Source organism: Prionailurus viverrinus, chromosome C2 (assembly GCF_022837055.1).
Source record: "Prionailurus viverrinus isolate Anna chromosome C2, UM_Priviv_1.0, whole genome shotgun sequence".
In the NCBI taxonomy this organism is placed as follows: Eukaryota; Metazoa; Chordata; class Mammalia; order Carnivora; family Felidae; genus Prionailurus; species Prionailurus viverrinus.
The window spans coordinates 51461376-51488544 of record NC_062569.1 but is presented as its reverse complement, the minus strand read 5'-3'; the positions used below and the strand labels follow the sequence as shown (position 1 = coordinate 51488544).

Below are 27169 nucleotides of genomic sequence, written 5' to 3'. Positions count from 1 at the left end.
AAAATGGTGAGAGAGGACATCCTTATCTTATTCCTGGTCTTGGGAGAAAAGCTCTCAGTTTCCCCCCATTGAGTATGATGTTTGCTGTGGGTTTTTCACATGTGGTCTTTATTATGTTGAGGTATGTTCCCTCTAAACCTACTGTGTGGAGGAATTTTACCATGAATGGATGTTGTACTTAGTCAAATGCTTTTTTTTTCTGCATCTATTGAAATGATCATATGGTTTTTATTCATTCTCTTACTGATGTGACATATCGTGTTGACTGATTTGCAAATATTGAGCCACCCTTGCATACCAGGAATAAATCCCACATGATCATGGTGAGTGATTTTTTTTTAATTTACTTTAATGTTTATATATTTTTGAGAAAGTGTGCAAACAGGGGAGGGGCAGAGATAATGGGAGACACAGAATCCAAAGCAGGTCCAGGCTCTGAGCTGTCAGCACAGAGCCCAACACAGGTCTTAAACCCATGAGCCGTGAGATCATAACCTGAGCTGAAGTCCGGCACTTAACTGACTAAGCTACCCAGGTGCCCCTGGTGAATGATGTTTTTTAATGTAATGTTGGATTTGGTTTGCTAGTATTTTGCTGAGAATTTTTGCATCTCTGTTCATGAGAGATATTTGCCTGAAGTTCTCTTTTTTGTTGTTGTGTCCTTATCTGGTTTTGGAATCAGGGTAATAATGACCTCCTGGAATGAATTTGGAAAATTTCCTTCTTCTATTTTTGGAATAGTTTGAAAAGAATAGGTATGAACTCATCTTTAAATGTTTGGTAGAATTCACCTGTGATGTCATTTGGTTCTGGACTTTTGTTTGTTAGGAGTTTGCTGATTACTGATACAGTCTCCTTGCTGGTAATCAGTCTGTTAAAATTTTCTATTTCTTCCTGCTTTAATTTTGGTAGGTTGTATGTTTCTAAGAATTTATCCATTTCTTCTAGGTTGTCTAATTTTGTAGGCATATAGTTTTTCATGATATTCTCTTCAATTTGTATTTCTGAGGTGTTGGTTGTTATTTCTCCTTCATTTGTGATTTTTATTTGAGTCCTTTCTCTCCCTCTCTTTTTGATAAGTCTAGCTAAGTTTATGAATTCAGTTGATCTTTTCAAAGAACCAGCTCCTGGTTTCATTGATCTATTATTTTTTTTTTTTTTTTAGTTTTTATAGCATTTATTTCTACTCTAATCTTTATTATTTCCTTCCTTATACTGGTTTGGGGGTTTGTTTGTTCTTCTTTATCTAGCTCCTTTAGGGGTTGAGTAGCTTGTTCATTTGAGTTTTTCTTGCTTCTTGAGGTAGGCCTGTATTGCCACAAACTTCCCTCTTAGAACAGCTTTTGCTTTTGCAAAGATTTTAGACCATTGTGTTTTTATTTTCATTTGTCTCCATATTTTTAAAATTTTCTTGTTGAATTCTTGGTTGATTCATTCATTGTTTAGGAGCATGTTATTTAACCTCCATGTATTTGTATTATTTCCAGATTTTTTTCTTGTTGATTTCTAGTTTCATACTGTTATTTTCAGAAAAGAGGTATGTATGATTGCAATCTATTTGAATTTGTTGAGGCTTCTTTTGTGGCCTAATATGTGATATTCTGGAGAATGTCCCCTGTGCACTTGAAAAGAATGTGTGTTCTGCTACTTTAGGATGGAATATTCTGAATATATCAGTTAGATCCATCTGGTCCAATGTGTCATTCAAAGCCACTGTTTCCTTGTTGGTTTCCTGTTAGTTTGATCTGTCCATCAAAGTAAGTGGGGTGTTAAAGTCACCTACTATTATTGTATTAGAATTGGTGATTTCCTTTATGTTTGTTATTAGCTGCTCTATGTATTTGGGTGTTTAATGTTGGGGACATAAATATTTACAATTGTTATATCTTCTTGTTGGATTATTCCCTATGATTATATAGTGTGCTTCTTTATCTCTTGTTACAGCCTTTGTTTTAAAGTCTAGTTTTGTCTGATATAAACATTGCTACTCCAGCTTTGTTTTCACTTCCATTTGCATGATGTATATTTCTTTATCCCCTCACTTTCAATCTGCAAGTATCTTTCGGTTTGAAATTAGTCTCTTGTAGGCAGCAGATAGATAGGTCTTGCTTTTTTATCCACTCTGTCACCCTATGTCTTTTAGTTGGACAAGTCCTCAAGTCCTGGCCCTTCCTACCCTCTTTGATGTGGCCTCTTCTCTGCATTTAGTTGTGGAGTTTGTTTGGGTCCTTTTCTGGGTTGTTTGCTCTGGTTCAAGTTTTATCTAGTTGAATCTGTGGGATGAGTGAGTTTAGGGTCCTTCTACTCTGCCATCTTTCCCCAGAAATCCTCTGGGTTGTCTATTTTTATTGAAATTCTTTGGTTTACCTTATTTAAAGGAAACCAATATTATTTCAAATCATATATGAAGGAACCTATGAAAATATAAACCTATGAAAAAAAGATCCCTATTTTTATTGAAATTCTTTGGTTTACCTTATTTAAAGGAAACCAATCTTATTTCAAATCGTATATGAAGGAACCTATGAAAATATAAATTAGAGGAGGTGATTCATTTAATGTTGGAGGAAAAAGAAATAAAATAAATCTAGTAGTTATTTCTTAAAAATGTATCCCTGTAAATTTTCACAATTCCTAAATGTGGTTTGCAAATTTACTTCTGAGCATGCTGGTGACCATAGTAAGAAAGGAAATAAAATAAGTGAAAAATCTAGAGTGCCCATAAATAAAGTATTATAATTTCTCAGAGGAAAAAAAAAGAAAGAAAGGTATTTATTTAGTTAGTTAATGATTCAGCATTCACTGAAGCTAGTTCATCCAAAAAGGTGTTTATATTATGCAATAAACATTTAACCACTAAACATGAAAATAGAGCACTGATTCTCAACTACAGGCAATTTTATCCCCAGCTTTGGGACTTTTGGTAATGTCTAGAGACATTTTTGGTTGTCATGACTGGGGAAGTGGAGGCAGGTGCTACTGTCATCTAGCAGGTGGGTAGGGACCAAGGATGCTGCTAAACATTCGAAAATGGACAAGACAGCCCCCTGCCAAAACAAAGAATTATCCTGCCAAAATATCAGTGGTGGTTAAGACACCCTGCAACAGACCTTGCTTCTCAAAGTGTGATCCATGGACCAGCAACATTGACATTACCTAGGTACTTTCTAGAAATTCGGATTCTCAGGCCCATCCTAGACCTACTGAGTCAGCATTTATAAGATCCCTCAAGTTATTGAGGGATCAATATCAGTAATTAATATCAGTATTAATAAGTATTAATATCAGTATTAATCAGTAATATCAGTATTAATAAGATCCCTCAAGTTATTCATATGCACATTAAAGTTTAAGAAGCACTGCTACTATAGGAATGAGAAATTCCAGTGAATCCCAGTAGTAGAGAAAGTGATTTTCTTCCTCACAGTGAATTTGTGATTTAGTTAACTGACTCTTCATTTAATAATCACCTCTTAATTGAGGAGATGACTATTCTTCTCAAGGACACTCAAGGTTACAAAGCTTTGTCATCTGGACTATTCATTAAATTTGTGGTTCCAGTCATCCTTTGATTCTTCTCACGGGTTATAGGGTTAAGAAAGAATGAATAGGGTTGCAAGCCAGGAAACTCTACTCCATGGTACATGTTTGAATTTGTAGTGTGTTTGGCTCTGACTCCTTATGAATGTGGAATTTAGTTCCTGATGGAGGTAGTTTTAATAGCTTCAAAATATCTTGGGTATCAAATATGCCTTCAATGATGATTAGTCAAGTTGTATAAATGAATTAGAAACATATGGATTATGTTCCCCTTAAAATATGCAGAGAATTAAAATTAAGCAAAAGTGTGCTAGAGGCAATGTATGCTTTCTTAAACCCAAAACATTGAAAAGTGGATTGAGAGAGTGTATGTGCACTCACCTATCATTGATATTTACAGATTAATCCGGCTGGCCTTCATTCTTTTTAAGTATGTAATTATACATTGGACCATCTCCTCTCTGCTGAATCTAACCTGATTTTTTTATAACTTCTTTTAAAAAGAACCATAAAAATATTGAAATAAAATCTATCTTTTCCAGTAAATGTAGATAGGACATTCCTATACCCCTAGCATGTCTTTCTACTGAATTTTTATTTTTCAGTCACACCAGTTACACACGGATGTTTTTTGTTTTGTTTATTTGATTTTTTTTTAACAAATCCTTTGAACTCTTAGAAACAATTGAATCTACAGTAAAAAAAAAAAAATCAGGGCAAATCTTTATATTCTTAAAACACTGAAATTGTACAATTTCTCCATAATTCCAATATCAAATGTGCATTGAACACTTAAGATGTTTGTTAATGTTTTCATAAATTTGATCATGTTTAACTTTGCATTTCCTGAACTATTGTGTGTTTTCAATTTATGTACAAAGCAAGAAGAGTTATTCTGTCTTCATAAAGCAATTCAATAACTTATCATTTAAAGGGTTTATTTGAATATTTAAAGCACTAGAATACAAAGAAATTTCCAAAGCAAAAGTTAAAACAATAGCATATTGCCCTTGGTTTGTTGAAGTGTTATCTGTGAATACCTTTAATACAAATTATAGTGCCCTAATGTGTAAGAGAACCCATCTAAGTTCACCTTAGAAACTGGGTTTTCAAACCCTTAAAGCTTAAGAAATTTCCAAATGCTTTTAGTCAAGCACTATTATTGTTAACTTTTGAACTCATGCACATTTTAGGGAAATGTAAGCCATGTGTTTCAAATTTATTTTCACTTTATCCATCAAGATATGGTTTAGTAGACTCTTTTGATCCTTATGAGGTGTTTTACTGATAAAAATATCATCAAGAAAGGATCTTTGCTGGTATTAAGAAGAAACTGTACCCAAATTGCTGTAATGATGACCCCAGTGACTTTTGGGGAAAAAAAAAATTTTTTTCTGGTTTTGGTCACACTCCTTACTGTTAAAGAAACAAACAAATCCACATATCTTAACATGGAATCATGGAATCAACTAGTTGTGGGCAGAGTCTGTACAGGGAGAATGTGGGTAGGCTACTTTGTTCATTCATGCTAGGCAGGGTTGGTCTTGGAACTACGCCTGTAATAAAGCAATGATGGGAGTTAAATCAATTAAAAGATCTGAGAAGAATTCCCCTTCTCTTTTTCAATCCGAAGTCTAAATTACAACCTTCTTGGATAGGAGACTCAAATAATTGCTATTAGCAATGCATTTCTTTGCATTCTCACCATTTGTCCCTTTCCTCTAAACAGAATTGGCTCACATTCTCCAGACAGATGAGGGTTTGGAGACACAAAGACTTAAAAGGGAGAGTGTGGGGGTGAGGTGTCCTGAGTGAATGGGCCAGTATCATGAGACCAGTTGGAGCCCTTAGCTACCTTTGCATCTGTCACTCAGTGCAGGGCCCAGTGCTTGACAATAGCAGCTCTGGAGGAAAAGCAGGGTGACATCTTCAGTGGGCAGCTGACCAGAACAGAGAAATCCATGCAGCAATGAGTCCCACCACAGGCAGCCTTTGCAGCCATTGTAGGCCTTCTCATGTCACAAATCACTGCCTTTATCAGACAAATGAGCTTCCCAAAATACTTGTTTGTGTCCTGGAGTCTTTCACTACCCCTGCATGAAGTTCCCAACTAAGCAAGCAGAAGCCCAGGGCACCAGACATAGTCTTCTCAGCCCCTGGGGGCCTCAGCCAGGCCCAACGTGAGACAGGAGTAGCACTTGGAACCCAAAGAGATTCCCTGGGCCCTAGAGTAGGACTCAGGGTTCCTTGTTTTAAGATTTCCAATAACTTGGTTTTTAGGGCTCTGGCTTTTAGATTACCCAGTTATCTAATGCCCTGTACACTTACATACCTTGTGAGATACCTGCTGAGGGTGTCAAGCAGGGTTTGACCTCTCAGACAGAGAGAGAGAGAGTGGGACACTCTAACCACAGAAACTAAAATGAGAAGTGGTCGGAGGCGCCTGGGTGGCTCAGTCGGTTAAGCGTTCAACTTCAGCTCAGGTCATAATCTCACGGTTCATGAGTTCAAGCCCCGCATCTGGCTCTGTGCTGACAGCTCAGAGCCTGGACCCTGCTTCAGGTTCTATGTTACCTGTTTCTCTGTCCCTCCCCTGCTCATGCTCTGTCTCTCTGTCTCAAAAATAAATAAACATTAAATTTTTTTTTAAATGAGAAGCAGTCAGCAGCATGAATCTGAATCTATATCCCTTTGACATCCTTGCAGACTCTGGACTTTCTCTATCCCCAGTGTCCAGCATAGTGCAGAACAAGTGTTCAACACACACATCTGAATGAAGGAATGAACAAATGAACCAACAAATGGAGAGCAAGATGCAGGCCTGACCTAGGAGACAGTGTGTATATCATTTATGTGCAACTGAATCCCAGTCTCTTTGTCAAGTGGACTTTAACATTGCATGCAACTTTTCATTTATGGTTAGGTTGATACCCTTTATTTAATTAGGAAAAGAAAAACTGTCTTGTGCAACACAAAAGGTTGAAAGCACACAGACTTTTACAAATAAAGAAATTATATCTCAAACTCAGCATTTAAAAAGAGGCAAAATGGTTAGTCATTTGCTGGGAATATGTGTGTGGTATTTTTTAAAACACTTGACATACTGACAAAAATACTGAATTAGTGGAAAGTGATGACCATTGTTCTTTTAATAAATGAGCTTCCTTATAGTCATTTATAAACTCAGAGGAGTGGAGCATCTGTATGGCTCAGTCAGGAAGTGTCCAACTCTTGATTTCAGTTCAGGTCATGATCTCACAATTGTGAGATGCAGCCCCATGTTGGGCTCTATGCTGGGTGTGGCACCTGCTTGAGATTCTCTCTCTCCCTCTCCCTCTGCACCTCCCTCACTTGTTTACATGGGCTCTCTCTCTCCCCTCCCTCCAAAAATAAAATAAAATAAAATAAAATAAAATAAAATAAAATAAAATAAAATAAAATAAAATAAAAATCAGAGGAGACATTCAAAAGTAAGGCAATTGGATGGGATGGCTGGGAGCATGGGCTTTGGCAGCTAGAGTAGAAACCAGAAGTCTCTCTTCTACAATAATGGCCAATATATTGCATATCTGAGAATTAAGTGAGATGAGTATCCAAAAATTATTATTCATAAAGCTTTTAACACTTTTACCTGAAATTCAGTCAGTTTTCACATTGCAGTCTCCAGCTATCATGGATATTAATTACATACAGATTTTTTACTGTAGAAAAATGTGAGATGGGGAACAAGTGCATGGTGTAACTCTCTGAAATCCCCACTTCCCATATCCGGGAAAGGCATAGGCTAAGAAGGAAATGAGGCCAAGACTTTTATTCTCCAGAACAGTTCCACAGGCTGTGTCACCTGTGGGGAAGGTGGTCTTATTCTCCAAACTACAACTGGGACATGTGAGCTGGAGAAAACAAAACTGAACTAAACTGGCTGCCAATTATTTATAACAATGGTTTTCAGACACAATTCTTAGTCTCTGAGTATTTTGCACCACTGAGACTTGTCTTGCCTGAAATTGTTTCATCTACAAAACAAACTTAGCTTATCATTTGTCTCTCAGAGGGCTAGCCCCCTGTGATACTAACTTTGTGACAGCTGATAGATAAATTGAATTTATCAACTAATAGCACAACACAATTCTAACCCATTTCCTGGTAGAAAAAAAACTCCTTGTGAAGTTAATTTTTTAAATAAAAATAAAAGTGTAATGTCCCCTATAAAAATTTTAAAAATAGAGAAAGAGATAAAGAAAATTACCCTTAATTTTACCATTTTACTACTGTTAGAAATTTTATGTATTTCCTTCCAAGTACTTTGATCTTTCAAGGAAGTGGTATCACTTTTTAAAAGTGAAGATGCTTCACTTTTTAATTAAAATGGTGAAATTTTGGATTTGAAAAACCTGGACTGGTTTATAAGTACAACTCAAAGATCTAGGCCAGCAATGTGCAATAATAGCTACAGTCTGCCACAAAATTTTAGCAGAATGAGCTTCTAAATGGAATATTTTTGTTGAAGCACTGGAAATAATAGGCCTGCTAGTCAACTAACATTTCTTTAATTTAATATATAAAGAGTTGCCAGGTTTCCCTCTATAAGTAACATCATCTTACATCTATATCAGATACAAGATATTGAACCTAGATCCGTACTTTTCTTTAAAAAGATACTCTTACTATACCTTAATAAAAAAATATTTTCTTCCTGCCCATGGCATTCACTTTAACCGTAAAACTAAATGTAATAATTCCAAAAATTGTAACACTCTTCAAACAAATTTGAAATATAGAAAAATGTTTACTTCATCTTGCAATATTAAGCATTGTTACCAGCCTGCATTATAGACCAGAGTTTGGCAAACCTTTTCTGTAAAAGGCCAATTACTAAATTTTTTTTTTTTGGTCAGAGACAAACCATTCTATCTCAACTACAACTATTCAACTCTGCCATTGTAGTGTAAAAGCATCCATAGGTAATACATAAATGGATAGGCGTGACTGTGTTCCAATAAAACTTTATTTATACTACCAAGCAGTATATGGCCCACAGCCATAGTTTATCAAGTCTAGTTCTAGGCAGTCATTTTTACTAGCTGCTGCATTCACCTGGAGTTTTATGTTAGATGATGTTTAAGGGTTTCTGACCCACCCCCCACTCCTACCCCCTACACACACACACACACACACACACACACACACACACACACACACACACACAAACCTTCCAGTAAACATAGCTGATTGAACACATGTTCATCTTCCCTATCACTAAAATTCCACTTAAATAATAATAAAAGGATTAAAAACTATAAGCTTAGGTAAATGGAGACTAAAACAGCAGACAAAGGATGTCAACAAAATGTCTGACAGAGAAAAGGAGATGCAAAGTTGGCACTAAACAGGGGCTGGGTTGTGATCCAAGAGAGTTGCCACACAGGAGGGATTTTTGTACTGTTCTGCTGATATCTCCCAGTGACCTACTGTTGGAGGTCCAGCAAACTGTTTTTCAGGACAGTTGTTTCTAACCTGATGCAGTCCTTGTCGGAGCTGCCATACTTAGTATGCTTGTAAAACTCAAAGTAATTGATGGGGGGTGAGGGGAGTGGAGGTCTTGACTCCAACTGTGAACGTTTTGTTATTCAGTGGGCTTTTGGAATGAATAGTGCCAACAAGAACTAGCAGTTTGACTACTAGTGCTTTTACTGCTCTTAGGCTATTTTGAAACCCTTTCTCTCCAGCCTTCTTTGTACGGCCCAAGGGAACTATTTGCTCATATTTGCAAAGTCACTTCTAGTATTGACAAGATTCCATCATGTGAGGAAGTGTAGGAAAGAAAATTGGAAGGTAACTAGTGCAGAAAGAAGGCTTCTTATTTGGGATGCTGATTTGCATGTCTGGTTCTCTGTCTGCAGAAGGAAGCACAGAGAGAAGCAGGCTGATAGCTATGGTGCTGGTGGGCTATTTGGGTGTCTCACTAGATGGCCCTGCATGAATCCAGCAGACAAAGGCAGTGCATGAGGAAGCTGTGTGCTGTGTTGTGACAGATGCAAACTTCAAGGGTGACTGGGGTCAAATATAACAGGATTCATTAACTCTGAGCCAGTAATTCTCATCCTCTTTTCCCAGCAGAGTATTTAGAGAATTGATGAGAAAAAAAAAACCATGCAAAGTTAACTGAGGTGGATTTTATTTGTTCTTACTTTTTATTTTATTTTATTTTATTTTATTTTATTTTATTTTATTTTATTATTTTATTTTATGAGACAGACACTTTTTGTATTCTGTTCTCCCTTTTGTCCCAAAGCAGACACTAGTTATATTTAGGTCCTGTTTTCCCTATTCAGAGGGGAAAAAAATATTGGACTTCTTGGGTTATTACTACCACCATCACATTATTGTCTTTCCTTTAATTTGTATTCCTTTCCTCATAATAAATCTTCCTGTCTTCTCCCTCTCTTTGATGTTCTCATCTCCATCTCATTTCATTGTATTTGTATTTCCTTATTCCATGCCCATTCCTTTCATTCTTTGGGTTGGTCTACTCTCTTTGAGAATGTCAAAGAAAAAAACATCCCTCAATACCCGCACACACACAAACTTCTGGCCTTTCCAATGATAGCTTTTCAGAGAGCATTGCCCTGATCATAGAGCATCATAATATTGATGAAGGTGATTAGGGGGTGGGCTGGTTAGTGATTTTCAGTTTTGACAGAAAGCAAAATTAAAATCTAATAAAATTCAGCAGCACCACATCCCCATGTAGATTAAGAAAGGCATGAAATACAAGGAATCATGTATCTTTCGTGGTGGTGGAGCAGTATGTCTGTCATCACTTCCTGCCAGATTCTGTGTGCTCAACGTGGTATCTGGTTCTCCAGACAACTGAATTTTACATTCTAGCCAGGACCCTATGTAAGGACATCTGCAGACAACCTGTAGTTGTTGACCATTGGGTTTATGTTAAGTGGTAATTGTATTTGGGGGAAGGTCAAATCAGCACATTTAGAGGGAGGTAAATAGCAGGCATTTGCCATGTTGGATCTGCAGGAAGAGCTTTGGCCATTTCACTCTGTACGGGGTACGTAGTGGTTCAAGCCAGGAGGAGGCAATATGTAATTGGTAAGAGGCAATAAAATTAATCCTATCACCTGTTGTTACACTCTTTATTACCATTCTATTATCAGAGCACAATATAGTTACAGCATTCCCTCTAAATTCACTGAGTCTGATTTGAATTGCTTTTTGTGAATGCGATCTCTTGAAGCCACAGGGCCTTTTTAAAGTCATCCTTCTATGTATGCTTGGGGATTAGAGTACCTCTGTTGCCAGAATTAATATTTGAAGTTCTATTACAAGAATGGCCAATGGATTTCAATCACCATCAGGCTGAGTTGACTTTGAAGTCATCTGTTGTGGTCAAGGTTTATGAAAATTAAAAATATGTATACATATAGGCTACCAGGTCTGGCATGGTCTTTGAGAACTGTGTACACCAGCCCCATTGCCCAGGTTCTTTCCCACCAAGGGCCACTGGACCACTTTGTCCTCTCCCTACGCTTTGTTCACTGCTGCCTGTACTTGAGGCCTCAGCACAAACACTGCTTCCTCGGAACAGCCCTCTCTAGCCCCCATCCCAGTCTAAATGAGTTATTCCAATATTGTTCTTTGGGGAAATTTTCCTATTTTATTTTCCTTCAGAGCATTTATCACATTTGCTCTTTTATGCGTATTATTCTTGTCTCCTCCACTAAACAAAATAAATAGCACTTATTTTATTTACTATAGCATATCCAGTGTCTATACTGTAGAAAGTCAGTAAATGCATGTTGAATAAATTATCTTTTTAAAATTCCTATAAGTCAATGTCTATACTATATTAAACCCCAACCCTCTTTAATACTTTTTTTTTACTGCTTAGAAAAATGAAATTTTTATAAGGAGCTCTATTCATCTAGTGTAACCTTTGTATATCTGGATACTTTTGATTTTATTTTTACAGCTTTGACTATCTTCTTCCCAGATAACCCCTACCTTTGTAAAAACAGACAAGAAATAGGGAATTACCTGTAAATTATTGAATGAAGGAATATACATGTTATAAATAATAGAAATAGACCAGGACTTGGTTTTTGCTATCAGTTTTTCTTTGTATCAGTGTTACTAGTTACTGTCATTTGTATTTAGATGCAGCTTATGCCTCTAGTTTTAGGCTTCAGTAATTTCCCACATGGACTTGCTCTTTCCAGATGAATAACTTATTATTTGTAAAAATAGCTAACTTTATTCAATAAATATTTTTACGGTGCATAATGAATATTTATTGAATAAAAATAACTGAATAAATTTATTTATTTAACCGTGATGAAAAGCCTGCAGCCGAGTTATGATTGTCCTCATTTAACAGATGAGAAAATAGACTCAAAGTCAAATAGGCTGTCCAAGGTACTATAGCCAATAGGAGGCAGAGTCAGGACTCAACCCTGGATTCATGGCCATGCCACTGCCAGGCTATCCCACACTGCCTTTTTGGATGTGCCATTTTTATCGACACCTCCATGCCTTTGTCCATGCTACTGCTCCATTAGGTGCCCTCTGCTCCATTTATCTAGGCTCATCATTCATCAAGTCTAGATCAAATCTTACTTCCTCCGTCCTCAGTGATTCCAGGTACTACCCATTTTACATTTTACCTTGGATTGCTATTTTTTAAAATATTCTTAATATCTCTTTTTAAATGAAAAGACTCTCAATGAGTCTTTTTATGGTTTTAGTACCTAGATCAATGCTGCATACTTGGTAAATTGCCAAAATATTTGTTAATAATGATGATGATGTTAGATGTTTCCCTTGTATGGGATAACAAATGAAATCAACCTTCTTCAAGCTTAATAGCTGTCTATGTTGTTACAGCAACTACATCAATAAAAAGTAATCTGTAACATGTTTCAGAACTTATGCTCTAAGAGTATAGTTCATATGAAAATGCCTTCCTCAGACACTTTCAGTCATATTTGTAGACTGCAGTATTGAGTTTCCCTTAAGACTAGAATTATGTTCTAAAAATAGCTTACAAATTTATGGCATATCCCCAGGACCAGTTGCCCAAAATTAGCTGCTTTCTCTTTAGTGAGACCTCATTTAGCAGCAGTTAATGAAACAAAATTCTCCCTAATTTTCCCATGTCAGACATATGATTATGAAATCAACTTAGAGTAGATCCCCAGTGGACATCCTAGGAAAGCCAGGCTTGGCTAGGCGTTGCTAAAGGCCACTTCCTGCAAGAGCTTCAAAGAGCTTGCAACGGTTGATATATACTCTATGGAGGTACCATGCATCTTGCACCAACCTATCTGACATCATCAAACTTCTTAGAAAATACATATCCCTCTTTCAAGAATGCTCTCTTGAGGCTGTTGGGTGGTGTCTAGGCCAGAAGGTCTTAGTTCAGAACTGTCAGATGGAGAGCAGTGAGACAAATGACTCACACATAGACAACCTTGGGCTTGTCCTTTTTTCCTTGGGGAGAAAACAGGTAAACAGACTCATTTTAGTGGAGTTGAATAATAAAATATCCTAAAATTTTCTGTACCCTAAATCTGGTTGCTGTTATATATTTTGCAGAATTGTAAAGTAATTGGTCACACATGGACTGGTACCTGCAGGGGATCAAGTCTTGCCTGCCTTGTTTGCCTTTGCACGACTTTTGATAAATCTCTCCTTGGTGGAGCCAAATGTTTATTTATAACACATGGGCTTCCACTGACTCAGTGTGACCACAAAGTGACTCTGTATCATTGCCAGAAATCAACTACATTAGCATCATAAAAAAATAAATATATATATAGAGAGATGTATGTATGTATTTGATTTAAAATTCATATAAATTCCAAAATTACTTTCATGTCTGCAAATTGTGCTAGCTCCTATGAAAATATCCCAGATTTCTTTCTGATCGTATTGATGTTGACTACTTTGTATTCTTACTGTTGGGACATCTAAATTGTATTTGGCGACTGTCAAGAGTGCATGGTAGGAAACAGTTGAGCTCTTCCAAATGAATTTTCCCTTGAGGGTTTGTGATGTATAAGTGCTCCAGTTCCTCCTCCCAGAGCCAAGTCAAAGTCATCATTATTGTTGGAGGGTGCATTCTTTCTAGAAGTAACCAAAATTTCATTGGAGGAGTAATAAAACTATCGATATAATCATTTAAAGATATGCTCAATTATAAATTAGCTACATAATTTACATTTTCATTATTCCTGTTTTGGGAGAAGTATTGACTAAATTCCTGAAAATATTAGAAACAACATTGAAATTAAAACAAAAATATGAGTCATGTTACTACAGTAACTGTTTCTATAATGATAAGCGACCAGTCACCTGAGCAGCTCAATTTGAGGACTATTTGTAAGAGTTGCTGCTCATCGGTCTGTGCAATCAGGACAAGAAAGTGATGGCAGATGCCACTATCCAGTTACATCTCCTCTATAATTAATATGATGGTTTCATTCCTTTTTTTTTTTTTGAGAAAGCTTTTTGCTTTTTATTTTTTTTTTTTTATTTTTTTTCTGAAATTTATTGACAAATTGGTTTCCGTACAACACCCAGTGCTCATCCCAAAAGGTGCCCTCCTCAATACCCATCACCCACCCTCTCCTCCCTCCCACCCCCCATCAACCCTCAGTTTGTTCTCAGTTTTTAACAGTCTCTTATGCTTTGGCTCTCTCCCATTCTAACCTCTTTTTTTTTTTTTTTCCTTCCCCTCCCCCATGGGTTCCTGTTAAGTTTGTCAGGATCCACATAAGAGTGAAACCATATGGTATCTGTCTTTCTCTGTATGGCTTATTTCACTTAGCATCACACTCTCCAGTTCCATCCACGTTGCTACAAAAGGCCATATTTCATTTTTTCTCATTGCCACGTAATATTCCATTGTGTATATAAACCACAATTTCTTTATCCATTCATCAGTTGATGGACATTTAGGCTCTTTCCATAATTTGGCTATTGTTGAGAGTGCTGCTATGAACATTGGGGTACAAGTGGCCCTATGCATCAGTGCTCCTGTATCCCTTGGATAAATTCCTAGCAGTGCTATTGCTGGGTCATAGGGTAGGTCTATTTTTAATTATCTGAGGAACCTCCACACTGCTTTCCAGAGCGGCTGCACCAATTTGCATTCCCACCAACAGTGCAAGAGGGTTCCCGTTTCTCCACATCCTCTCCAGCATCTATAGTCTCCTGATTTGTTCATTTTGGCCACTCTGACTGGCGTGAGGTGATACCTGAGTGTGGTTTGGATTTGTATTTCCCTGATAAGGAGCGACGCTGAACATCTTTTCATGTGCCTGTTGGCCATCCGGATGTCTTCTTTAGAGAAGTGTCTATTCATGTTTTCTGCCCATTTCTTCACTGGGTTATTTGTTTTTCGGGTGTGGAGTTTGGTGAGCTCTTTATAGATTTTGGATACTAGCCCTTTGTCCGATATGTCATTTGCGAATATCTTTTCCCATTCCGTTGGTTGCCTTTTAGTTTTGTTGGTTGTTTCCTTTGCTGTGCAGAAGCTTTTTATCTTCATAAAGTCCCAGTAATTCACTTTTGCTTTTAATTCCCTTGCCTTTGGGGATGTGTCGAGTAAGAGATTGCTACGGCTGAGGTCAGAGAGGTCTTTTCCTGCTTTCTCCTCTAAGGTTTTGATGGTTTCCTGTCTCACATTTAGGTCCTTTATCCATTTTGAGTTTATTTTTGTGAATGGTGTGAGAAAGTGGTCTAGTTTCAACCTTCTGCATGTTGCTGTCCAGTTCTCCCAGCACCATTTGTTAAAGAGACTGTCTTTTTTCCATTGGATGTTCTTTCCTGCTTTGTCAAAGATGAGTTGGCCATACATTTGTGGGTCTAGTTCTGGGGTTTCTATTCTATTCCATTGGTCTATGTGTCTGTTTTGGTGCCAATACCATGCTGTCTTGATGATGACAGCTTTGTAGTAGAGGCTAAAGTCTGGGATTGTGATGCCTCCTGCTTTGGTCTTCTTCTTCAAAATTCCTTTGGCTATTCGGGGCCTTTTGTGGTTCCATATGAATTTGAGGATTGCTTGTTCTAGTTTCGAGAAGAATGCTGGTGCAATTTTGATTGGGATTGCATTGAATGTGTAGATAGCCTTGGGTAGTATTGACATTTTGACAATATTTATTTTTCCAATCCATGAGCAGGGAATGTCTTTCCATTTCTTTAAATCTTCTTCAATTTCCTTCATAAGCTTTCTATACTTTTCAGCATACAGATCCTTTACATCTTTGGTTAGATTTATTCCTAGGTATTTTATGCTTCTTGGTGCAATTGTGAATGGGATCAGTTTCTTTATTTGTCTTTCTGTTGCTTCATTGTTAGTGTATAAGAATGCAACTGATTTCTGTACATTGATTTTGTATCCTGCAACTTTGCTGAATTCCTGTATCAGTTCTAGCAGACTTTTGGTGGAGTCTATTGGATTTTCCATGTATAATATCATGTCATCTGCAAAAAGCGAAACCTTGACTTCATCTTTGCCAATTTTGATGCCTTTGATTTCCTTTTGTTGTCTGATTGCTGATGCTAGAACTTCCAGCACTATGTTAAACAGCAGCGGTGAGAGTGGGCATCCTTGTCGTGTTCCTGATCTCAGGGAAAAAGCTTTCAGTTTTTCCCCGTTGAGGATGATGTTAGCTGTGAGCTTTTCATAAATGGCTTTTATGATCTTTAAGTATGTTCCTTCTATCCCGACTTTCTCAAGGGTTTTTATTAAGAAAGGGTGCTGGATTTTGTCGAAGGCCTTTTCTGCATCGATTGACAGGATCATATGGTTCTTCTCTCTTTTTTTGTTAATGTGATGTATCACGTTGATTGATTTGCGAATGTTGAAACAGCCCTGCATCCCAGGAATGAATCCCACTTGATCATGGTGAATAATTCTTTTTATATGCCGTTGAATTCGATTTGCTAGTATCTTATTGAGAATTTTTGCATCCATATTCATCAGGGATATTGGCCTGTAGTTCTCTTTTTTTACTGGGTCTCTGTCTGGTTTAGGAATCAAAGTAATACTGGCTTCATAGAATGAGTCTGGAAGTTTTCCTTCCCTTTCTATTTCTTGGAATAGCTTGAGAAGGATAGGTATTATCTCTGCTTTAAACGTCTGGTAGAACTCCCCTGGGAAGCCATCTGGTCCTGGACTCTTATTTGTTGGGAGATTTTTGATAACCGATTCAATTTCTTCGCTGGTTATGGGTCTGTTCAAGCTTTCTATTTCCTCCTGATTGAGTTTTGGAAGAGTGTGGGTGTTCAGGAATTTGTCCATTTCTTCCAGGTTGTCCAATTTGTTGGCATATAAGTTTTCATAGTATTCCCTGATAATTGTTTGTATCTCTGAGGGATTGGTTGTAATAATTCCATTTTCATTCATGATTTTATCTATTTGGGTCATCTCCCTTTTCTTTTTGAGAAGCCTGGCTAGAGGTTTGTCAATTTTGTTTATTTTTTCAAAAAACCAACTCTTGGTTTCGTTGATCTGCTCTACAGTTTTTTTAGTTTCTATATTGTTTATTTCTGCTCTGATCTTTATTATGTCTCTTCTTCTGCTGGGCTTAGGCTGCCTTTGCTGTTCTGCTTCTAGTTCCTTTAGGTGTGCTGTTAGATTTTGTATTTGGGATTTTTCTTGTTTCTTGAGATAGGCCTGGATTGCAATGTATTTTCCTCTCAGGACTGCCTTTGCTGCGTCCCAAAGCGTTTGGATTGTTGTATTTTCATTTTCGTTTGTTTCCATATATTTTTTAATTTCTTCTCTAATTGCCTGGTTGACCCACTCATTCGTTAGTAGGGTGTTCTTTAACCTCCATGCTTTTGGAGGTTTTCCAGACTTTTTTCTGTGGTTGATTTCAAGCTTCATAGCATTGTGGTCTGAAAGTAAGCATGGTATAATTTCAATTCTTGTAAACTTATGAAGGGCTGTTTTGTGACCCAGTATATGATCTATCTTGGAGAATGTTCCATGTGCACTCGAGAAGAAAGTATATTCTGTTGCTTTGGGATGCAGAGTTCTAAATATATCTGTCAAGTCCATCTGATCCAATGTCTCATTCAGGGCCCTTGTTTCTTTATTGACCGTGTGTCTAGATGATCTATCCATTTCTGTAAGTGGTGTATTAAAGTCCCCTGCAATGACCACATTCTTATCAATAAGGTTGCTTATGTTTATGAGTAATTGTTTTATATATTTGGGGGCTCTGGTATTCGGTGCATAGACATTTATAATTGTTAGCTCTTCCTGATGGATAGACCCTGTAACTATTATATAATGTCCTTCTTCATCTCTTGTTACAGCCTTTAATTTAAAGTCTAGTTTGTCTGATATAAGTATGGCTACTCCAGCTTTCTTTTGGCTTCCAGTCGCATGATAAATAGTTCTCCATCCCCTCACTCTCAATCTAAAGGTGTCCTCAGGTCTAAAATGAGTCTCTTGTAGACAGCAAATAGATGGGTCTTGTTTTTTTATCCATTCTGATACCCTATGTCTTTTGGTTGGCGCATTTAATCCATTTACATTCAGGGTTATTATAGAAAGATACGGGTTTAGAGTCATTGTGATGTCTGTATGTTTTATGCTTATAGTGATGTCTCTGGGACTTTGTCTCACAGGGTCCCCCTTAGGATCTCTTGTAGGGCTGGTTTAGTGGTGACAAATTCCTTCAGTTTTTGTTTGTTTGGGAAGACCTTTATCTCTCCTTCTATTCTAAATGACAGACTTGCTGGATAAAGGATTCTCCGCTGCATATTTTTTCTGTCTAGCACCCTGAAAATCTCGTGCCAATTCTTTCTGGCCTGCCAAGTTTCAAAAGAGAGATCAGTCACGAGTCTTATAGGTCTCCCTTTATATGTGAGGGCACGTTTACCCCTTGCTGCTTTCAGAATTTTCTCTTTATCCTTGTATTTTGCCAGTTTCACTATGATATGTCGTGCAGAAGGTCGATTCAAGTTACGTCTGAAGGGAGTTCTCTGTGCCTCTTGGATTTCAAAGCCTTTTTCCTTCCCCAGTTCAGGGAAGTTCTCAGCTATTATTTCTTCAAGTACCCCTTCAGCACCTTTCCCTCTCTCTTCCTCCTCTTGGATACCAATTATGCGTATATTATTTCTTTTTAGTGTATCACTTAATTCTCTAATTTTCCCCTCATACTCCTGGATTTTTTTATCTCTCTTTTTCTCAGCTTCCTCTTTTTCCATAACTTTATCTTCTAGTTCACCTATTCTCTCCTCTGCCTCTTCAAGCCGAGCTGTGGTGGTTTCCATTTTGTTATGCATTTCGTTTAAAGCGTTTTTCAGCTCCTCGTGACTGTTCCTTAGTCCCTTGATCTCTGTAGCAAGAGATTCTCTGCTGTCCTGTATACTGTTTTCAAGCACAGCGATTAATTTTATGACTATTATTCTAAATTCACTTTCTGTTATATTATTTAAATCCTTTTTGATCAGTTCATTAGCTGTTGTTATTTCCTGGAGATTCTTCTGAGGGGAGTTCTTCCACTTGGTCATTTTGGATAGTCCCTGGCGTGGTGAGGACCTGCAGGGCACTTCCCCTGTGCTGTGGTGTATGACTGGAGTTGGTGGGCGGGGCCGCAGTCAGACCTGATGTCTGCCTCCAGCCCACCGCTGGGGCCACAGTCAGACTGGTGTGTGCCTTCTCTTCCCCTCTCCTAGGGGTGGGATTCACTGTGGAGTGGTGTGGCTCGTCTGGGCTACTTGCACCCTGCCAGGCTTGTGATGCTGGGGATCTGGCGTATTAGCTGGGGTGGGTAGGCAAGGTGCTCGGGGGCAGGAGGGGCAGGCTTAGATCGCTTCTCCTTAGGTGATCCACTTCAGGAGGGGCCCTGTGGCAGCGGGAGGGAGTCAGATCCGCTGCCGGAGGTTTGGCTCCGCAGAAGCACAGAGTTGGGTGTTTGTGCGGAGCGAGCAAGTTCCCTGGCAGGAACCGGTTCCCTTTGGGATTTCGGCTGGGGGATGGGCGGGGGAGATGGCGCTGGCGAGCGCCTTTGTTCCCCACCAAACTGAGCTCTGTCATCAGGGGGCTCAGCAGCTCTCCCTCCCTTTGTCCTCCAGCCTTCCCACTTTCCGAGCAGAGCTGTTAACTTATGACCTCCCAGACGCTAAGTCGCGCTTGCTGTCGAAACACAGTCCGTCAGGCCCCTCCGCTTTTGCCAGCCAGACTCGGGGGCTCTGCTTGGCCGGCGAGCCGCCCCTCCGCCCCGGCTCCCTCCCGCCAGTCCGTGGAGCGCGCACCGCCTCGCCGCCCTTCCTACCCTCTTCCGTGGGCCTCTCGTCTGCGTTTGGCTCCGGCGACTCTGTTCTGCTAATCCTCTGGCGGTTTTCTGGGTTATTTAGGCAGGTGTAGATGGAATCTAAGTGATCAGCAGGACGTGCGGTGAGCCCAGCGTCCTCCTAAGCCGCCATCTTGCCGCAACCTCGATGGTTTCATTCCTGAGTGAAGTATTGTCATTCCTTAATTACAAATTCAGAAACTGAAATATGTAAGAGAAAAAAAAATTGCCCAGATCACACATAACTGGCAGGTGGGTGGTAGGCCTGAGGTTGATTCCAGGTTGTGTAACTGCAGAATCTGCACTGTTAGCTACTGTGCTGTTAGGTTGAGCTGATCTTGTCCTGTGATAATAAAGCTAATTGTGCTTATGGCAGCATGTTCTCAGGTTCTCAGAACAACGCTCATATAGTTTTAGTTCTTAGAGAATACTCTATTTTTATTCAAATCTGCAAAGTACAAAGATATTTCTATTGGCTTTATTATTTATGTGCCTAACTACCATTGAACATACACACCAAATGCCATGAAATAACTACAAGAACTACAGTTCCTTTACATGGCAAAGTCATTATGCTCTATAAGGCTATTTGCCATGGTCAGAGGTATCCTGTGGCCTTCTGTAATCTTCTGTTGGAACAAGAGATGTATACAATTTCTCAAATATATTTATCCTCCCTTGTCTTCATTCCTTAGTAAGCTAAATTAGGTTTGCTTGAGTCCTAAAGAAAGGACGTGGCAAATGTCCATCAACTAAAGAATGGATAAAGAAGATATGCCATATTTATATACAATGGAATATTACTCAGCCATCAAAAAGAATGAAATCTTGTCATTTGCAATGACGTGGATGGAGCTAGAGTGTATTATGCTAAGCAAAATAAGTCAGAGAAAGACAAGTACCACATGATTTCACTCATGTGGAATTTAAGAAACAAAACAGATGAACATATGGAGGGAGAGGAAGACAGAGGGAAACAAACCATGAGAGACTCTTAAAGATAGAGAACAAACTGAAGGTTGATCAAGAGAAGTGGGTGGGGGTAGGCTAGATGGGTGATGAGTAATTTTTTTAAGTTTATTTATTTATTTTGATAGAGAGAGGCAGAGTGCACAAGCAGGGGAGGGGTAGAGAGAGAGGGAGAAAAAGAACCCCAAGCAGGCTCCATGCTGTCAGCACAGAGCCCGACATGGGGCTCAAACTCATGGATCCTGTGATCCAGACCTGAGCCAAAATCAAGAGTTGGATGCTTAACTGATTGAGCCACCCAGGCACCCCTAGATGGGCAATGGCTATTAATGAAGGCACTTATGATGACCACTGGGTGTTGTGCATAATTGATGAATTACTGAATTCTACTCCTGAAACCAATATTGCACGGTATGTTAACTAATAAGAATTTAAATTAAAAAAAAAAATGTTACGGCCATAAAACATGCGGGAGGCTAAGAGAAGTAAAGAATATCATAAGCACAAAGAATAGGGGTTAGAAATCATGAGTGAGAAAAAAACCTAAAATAGAATGTCAGCCTACACCAGTGATCTCCATCCAACCCCAAATCACATTGTCCAAGGAGTGTGACTCACTCCAAAAGTTCCTGTGCATTGGCCAACTTCAGAAAGGAACCATTTGCACTGTGGCCTATGAGAATGACATCCCTGGACTCATGCAGTAGACAAAGCCTGTGTGGCTATGAACAGTAGCCCTGCAAATAAGGCCTAAAGTCATATCTAAAAGGATGAAGTGTGCAGGGCAACCAGAACTCTTGGATAGATGTAGTTCTCGGCAGCAAATGAATGCCAAGGGCATGTTTCCAGGATCATCCATTCAATGGACAGGGTAGATCCACAAACAGGGCCTATCTCCAGATGGGAGGGCACTAGCAGCAGCTAGGCAAGATTCAAAGCCAGCTCCCATTTCATTGAGGAGATGGGATGGGTTCCAACACTCGGAAGAAAGTGAAGACCCATGGCTTTACTGTTCATGTTTCTCCATTTTTGTTCATCCCAACCTAGTCTCTTTCCAACCCAGTAGCATTAGTGGTGACAGAGCTCCTGGTTAACCACGATGTCTGCCTCCCTTGGTTCTGGAAGTGGCTCAGGAAAAGCCTACCATCAAAGATTATTGCTTTTGATGGGTGGCCAGGGCTGGCATAGGCAAGGGCAAGTTCTGTGATATTTGTACCTGAAGCACTGTAGCCATTCCAGGCTCCTCATAAGTGCAATTGGAAACAGCACATTAGCTGTTTCTTGCCTTTTTGCCACCCAAATTTTAAGAAAAACACTTTGTCATTTATCCTACCTGCTCTTTTGCTCCTGCTTCTCTCAATCCAGGAGACCAGCCCAGGACTCAACAATGATGAAATGTTTCCTTAAAGAGTCTCTCATACGGAACAATAGCAGATACTATGTGGTTGCTCAGGTTGTGCAATTCGTGAATGTGGAAAGTCTTCTCCTGAGGGCACCAACCCAATGGTTCTTTGCTAAGATTTCATTTGAGCAAGACGATATCATACTATATATAGGTTTTAAATATCTCAACCATTTTTCAGATACCTCCCATCTTGACTTTCTGATTCTCAGATTCCCCTTCACAACATAGGGCTCTCAGTGAAGCAGAAAAATTGACTATAGAGGTCTTGCCAAAGTAGAAACATTTAATTTCAAAATTAAGCCATTATATAAGATCTAAATATGCAGGAGAAATTAAATTGTGAGCTTTGCTATGCTTTCAAGTGTGTTTCAATCTCAAGATTTTAAAGAAAAGAATAGTTTTCTGAGCTTGTTCCATTGCAATTCTGTCTTATAAGAGAGAAGCTACAGTTCTGGGACTTTATCATGTTTCCCACACAAGGCAAATATTTGAGATGCCAGAGTTTCTGAGGGCAATAGGCCACTCCTGCAGTCTCTGTTGAATGCATGTTGATTGTCTTTTCACCTCAAAGTTTATGCTACCCCATTAACCATTGAGAGCTAGCCAATTGAGGCAGGGATGACTCAACTCTATTCCCTCTCACTTTAGTTTGTCAATAGATCTTTCTGTCTTCCTGTATGGAACAAAATATATAACCAGCTGGTCCAAATTTACAGTTAGAAGTTTGAGTTTCTGGAAGCTGTATAAGCAGCCATAAGAAAATTAAGATAGAAATAATTAACCAGAATTAAAATGTTAATAATGATGACTCTCATTAATGTTAAGTATGATGATTAAGGTCATCATCCATGGATTTTAGGTTACCTAAGAAGAAAAGAATTGCACTTAAAATATAACTGGAAAGAAACAATGCAGGAAACTAAGGCTTTCAAAGATATGTTGACTTCTGTCATATGTAACACTGATTTATAGAAAAATAATTTTATGATTATGACTTTTGCTTCTACTGTAGACTTTCTACTTTCCAAAGCTAACTTGACAGAGGCAGTTTATCTCCTTGACTTATTTCCTTGATTGCTATGCTTCCAGTTCAGATGTTTCCTGTTGGGAAACAGTAATATCTTGAGCAGGGATTTCATAGGTCAATCACATGTGCATCCCTCAAAAGAGGTTTGAGCATGAATGCGAATGTACCACATAACTCATCCAATTGTATGATAAAGATCAAAACTGCAATCAAAACCAAAAATAAACTATCAATAAATCTCTAAATACAGCATAAATGAGAGTGATACACAATTTATAAGAGGATTTACATAATTAAAATGCCTGGGTATGAATGAAATCCCTCTTGGACTTCAAGTGTTACTAATTGCTGTTTAACCCAAGCATAGAAAATTACTTACTATCGTTGAGTTTCAGCTCCTTCTCTAAACTGGAAGTATCCATACCACAGGATTGTTGTGATCGTTAAGTGGCAATGCACACATAAAGCTCTTAGAACAGTGCCCAACATATAAAAACCAAACAAATAATGTGAGCTATTTTTTCCTTCTTCTGCTGCAAGAAAGTCTTCCTGTCACTTACGATGCTTTGAACACAGCAAACATCAAACCTTTTCTCAGAGCTTCCTGGTGGCATTCTTGCCCCATTTATGTGCTTCTGAGCCTCAAAATAGCATTAGCATCAAAAGCTTCACTTGTTCCTGCCTGGAGTACTAGCACTTTGGAGGACTTTGGAGAGACCAAGTGGATGACTTCAAGCACTGTTGCTAGATCTTCTTTCTTTCTGGATCTTCTTCTGTCATGTCTCCAGAGAAATTTATTTCAGTTATATAGAGTTTTATTTCAAACTGCACTTCAGTATTAGCTCCGTATTAAGTTCTTTTTAAATAAACAATTAGGCAAAATTTTCAGTACACTAAGCGACTTAGAGATTCCAAGGGTCGTTATGCAACCTCTTTAATCCAAATAGCATTATGGCAATGTTTAAATACTCCACCTGGCTGAGGAATCCTTTCTTTCTTTATATTCAATAGTAGTAGTTGTAATAGTGATCATGATAATGGTAACAAACATTACTAAGCACTTGCTCTGTGCCAAGTACACTTCTGTCAGAGAACTTCATATGACTTAACTCATTTTATACTTGTATTAACCAGGGTGACCAATGCCTCTTGGTTTTTCCAGGACTTTCCCAGTTTTAGCGTGGAAAGTCTCAAATCCCAGCAGCGATCTCAGTCCCAGGCAAACCAGAATGGTTGTTCACCCTAAAGAGTCCTTAGCAATAAGTGTCCTGGGGCGTCTAGGTGGCTCAGTCAGTTAAGCATTGGACTTCAGCTCAATTCATGATCTCGCAGTTCGTGGGTTCGAGCCCCGCATTGGGTTCTGTGCTGACAGGTCAGAACCTGAAGTTTGCTTCAGATTCTGTGTCTCCCTCTCTGTCTGCTCCTCCCCCACTTGTTCTCTCTCTCTCTCTCTCTCTCTCTGAAAAATAAATAAAAATTAAAAAAAGAAAAAGAAATAGGTGTTCTTGTTCCCATTTAAGTCACAGAGAGGTTATGTAACTTTCCCGAGGACATAAAGCTATTAAGTATGAAAGTCTTGACTCAGAATCTGTGTTCTTAACCACCACCTTGGAGAGGTACTGGACTTTGGATGAGAGGTCAGAGCAATTGGTCTCAGAATGGCTTCTGAGGAAAGAGCTTTTCCTTCCTGTGTCAGGACAGAAGGATTGGTTATAAGAGAGAGCATCCAAGATTCTCCATCACCTAAAAGTTAATGGGCAGGTCTAATTCTGTTCTTTAATAGTGACATGAAGTAGAAAGCTGAAATAATTTCTGAAAAGTTTTCACATAAGAAATTTGCAGGTGTGTATTCACCAAGAGACACTACAAGCCACTGTATGATTACATTTCAACCTCATGTGCCAAGTGTCCAGTTTCCTTCCTTAAGCCGACTCCCCATCCTCTATCTTTTGCTGCATGACTCTTAGTAAGACTTCCTGACTTTCTTTTAGGACAAGATTCCTCTCTCCACCCAGTGTTCTTATTCAGTGTAGTTTTATTCTCTATCATTATTTTTCATTTATTGTAATATTACAAAATTTCACAGTACAACTCATACTTGTAGAGAACATATACTATCATTTTGTCCAGAACTCATAAGGAATAACTAACCACTGGCTGATGAGGTGGAAAATAAACTGAGTCTTGTTTACATTTAATCCCATGGGATCATTTGAATAGTACAGTTAGGGAACGATTTCTTATTTGCTTCAAAATGTTCTTTTATTTTACCCCCTCCCATGCTTATCTCCCAAAGGTGGCTTCTGGAGGTGCTCTTTTTGTATGGTGGAGGGAAAGCACTGTGCCTGGGAGCGGAGGGTGAGGAAAGAGTGTCTTCTTGCCTAAAGGATAGTGTCTGTTGCTTGCCCGATCACCGTATCCCAACTTAAGTTTAGAGTGGTGTAATATCATACAGGAAATGTACATAAGGACAGGCCAATAGCTCTATCTGACCATTCTGACCCCACCTCAGTACCCACTGATGCTGTGGTGCCCTCCAAGGTCTGCCTTGGACAGTTATCCCTGTAGCCCATCATGCAGAGTTTTCCACACCACACCCCCACCCTCACACACGCACACTGTGGTGATTTCTCTGAAAAGCTGTCTAGCCACAGTTGCAGCTCCTTCCTCCTCCATCTACCTCATAAAAGAGACAAGGGTGGTCCATGAGAGCTGAACCTCAGACTCTCTCTGCTTAGTTCATGGAGCTGTGCTTGTAACTTAGTTGACTGCTCTGTATTGGTGCTGAGTGCCACCTGGGAATGGATCTCATTCTTTGTAAGGATCATCATTGCCCCCAGTATTACCGTAACTTATCTAATATACTCCCTCTTCCCCAGACTGAAGTCCAAAGATTGGGAAGTCAGGACTCATGTCTGATGGCTTCACACTTGTCTCTCTCCTTCTCTCCCCAATCTATTCTACCACAACTGAAAAGCTTTCTCTTTTACTTCTTCTATGTTATGTTCTCCCATAACAACTCAACCACAAAACTGACTTAGCTGCCATTTGCTCCATACCACCAATCTATACAAGTCCTCCAAGTACAGGAGTTGATAGACTAAAGAGAAACAAATAAATTAGAATATCCTTTACCAAGACAGAAGCTTTGCTAGCAAGGCTAGTCATCATACCATATAATCCAAATTTGGCAACTGAATTCTATTTCATCTTGGTCATTCTCTCTGTACTCGTATAATTATCGGATGTCTACTCCCACCACTCCCATGCCCATTTGACTGACAGGTAGGTGGAGGCTCACAAGGATTAGGGCAAAAGTTGTGAACTCAAGAAGGCAAAAGAGGGGCGCCTGGGTGGCGCAGTCGGTTAAGCGTCCGACTTCAGCCAGGTCACGATCTCGCGGTCCGTGGGTTCGAGCCCCGCGTCAGGCTCTGGGCTAATGGCTCAGAGCCTGGAGCCTGTTTCCGATTCTGTGTCTCCCTCTCTCTCTGCCCCTCCCCCGTTCATGCTCTGTCTCTCTCTGTCCCAAAAATAAATAAACGTTGAAAAAAAATTAAAAAAAAAAGAAGGCAAAAGAGAAAAATGTTTTTAAAACTATAAATATTAGCTCCATTGCATGGTAATTTTAGTGAGATCTTATTTAAATTTCCTGCTTTAATCAATATCAACTTTTTCATTTTATATGAGTTTTTTCTTTTTAAATTATGTAGGTACACATGAATATAAACCCACAAGGAGACAATTACAATAATATAAATTCCATTTATATGGAATAAAAAGTATATGCTCCCACACCCAATCCCACTTTTCAACCCAGAAAAATCACTGTCAATGATTGATCTATAGCTTTACAGACCTTTCTCCCATGCATTTATATGAATATATATGTTCATATAC

General features: G+C 38.8%; 1 protein-coding gene across 18 annotated transcripts in view; it reads left to right on the top strand.

Moving 5' to 3' along the window:
- The window catches only part of VEPH1 (ventricular zone expressed PH domain containing 1), a 759919-nt gene that overhangs the window by 641500 nt on the left and 91250 nt on the right, over positions 1 to 27169 (top strand). The window lies entirely within an intron of this gene.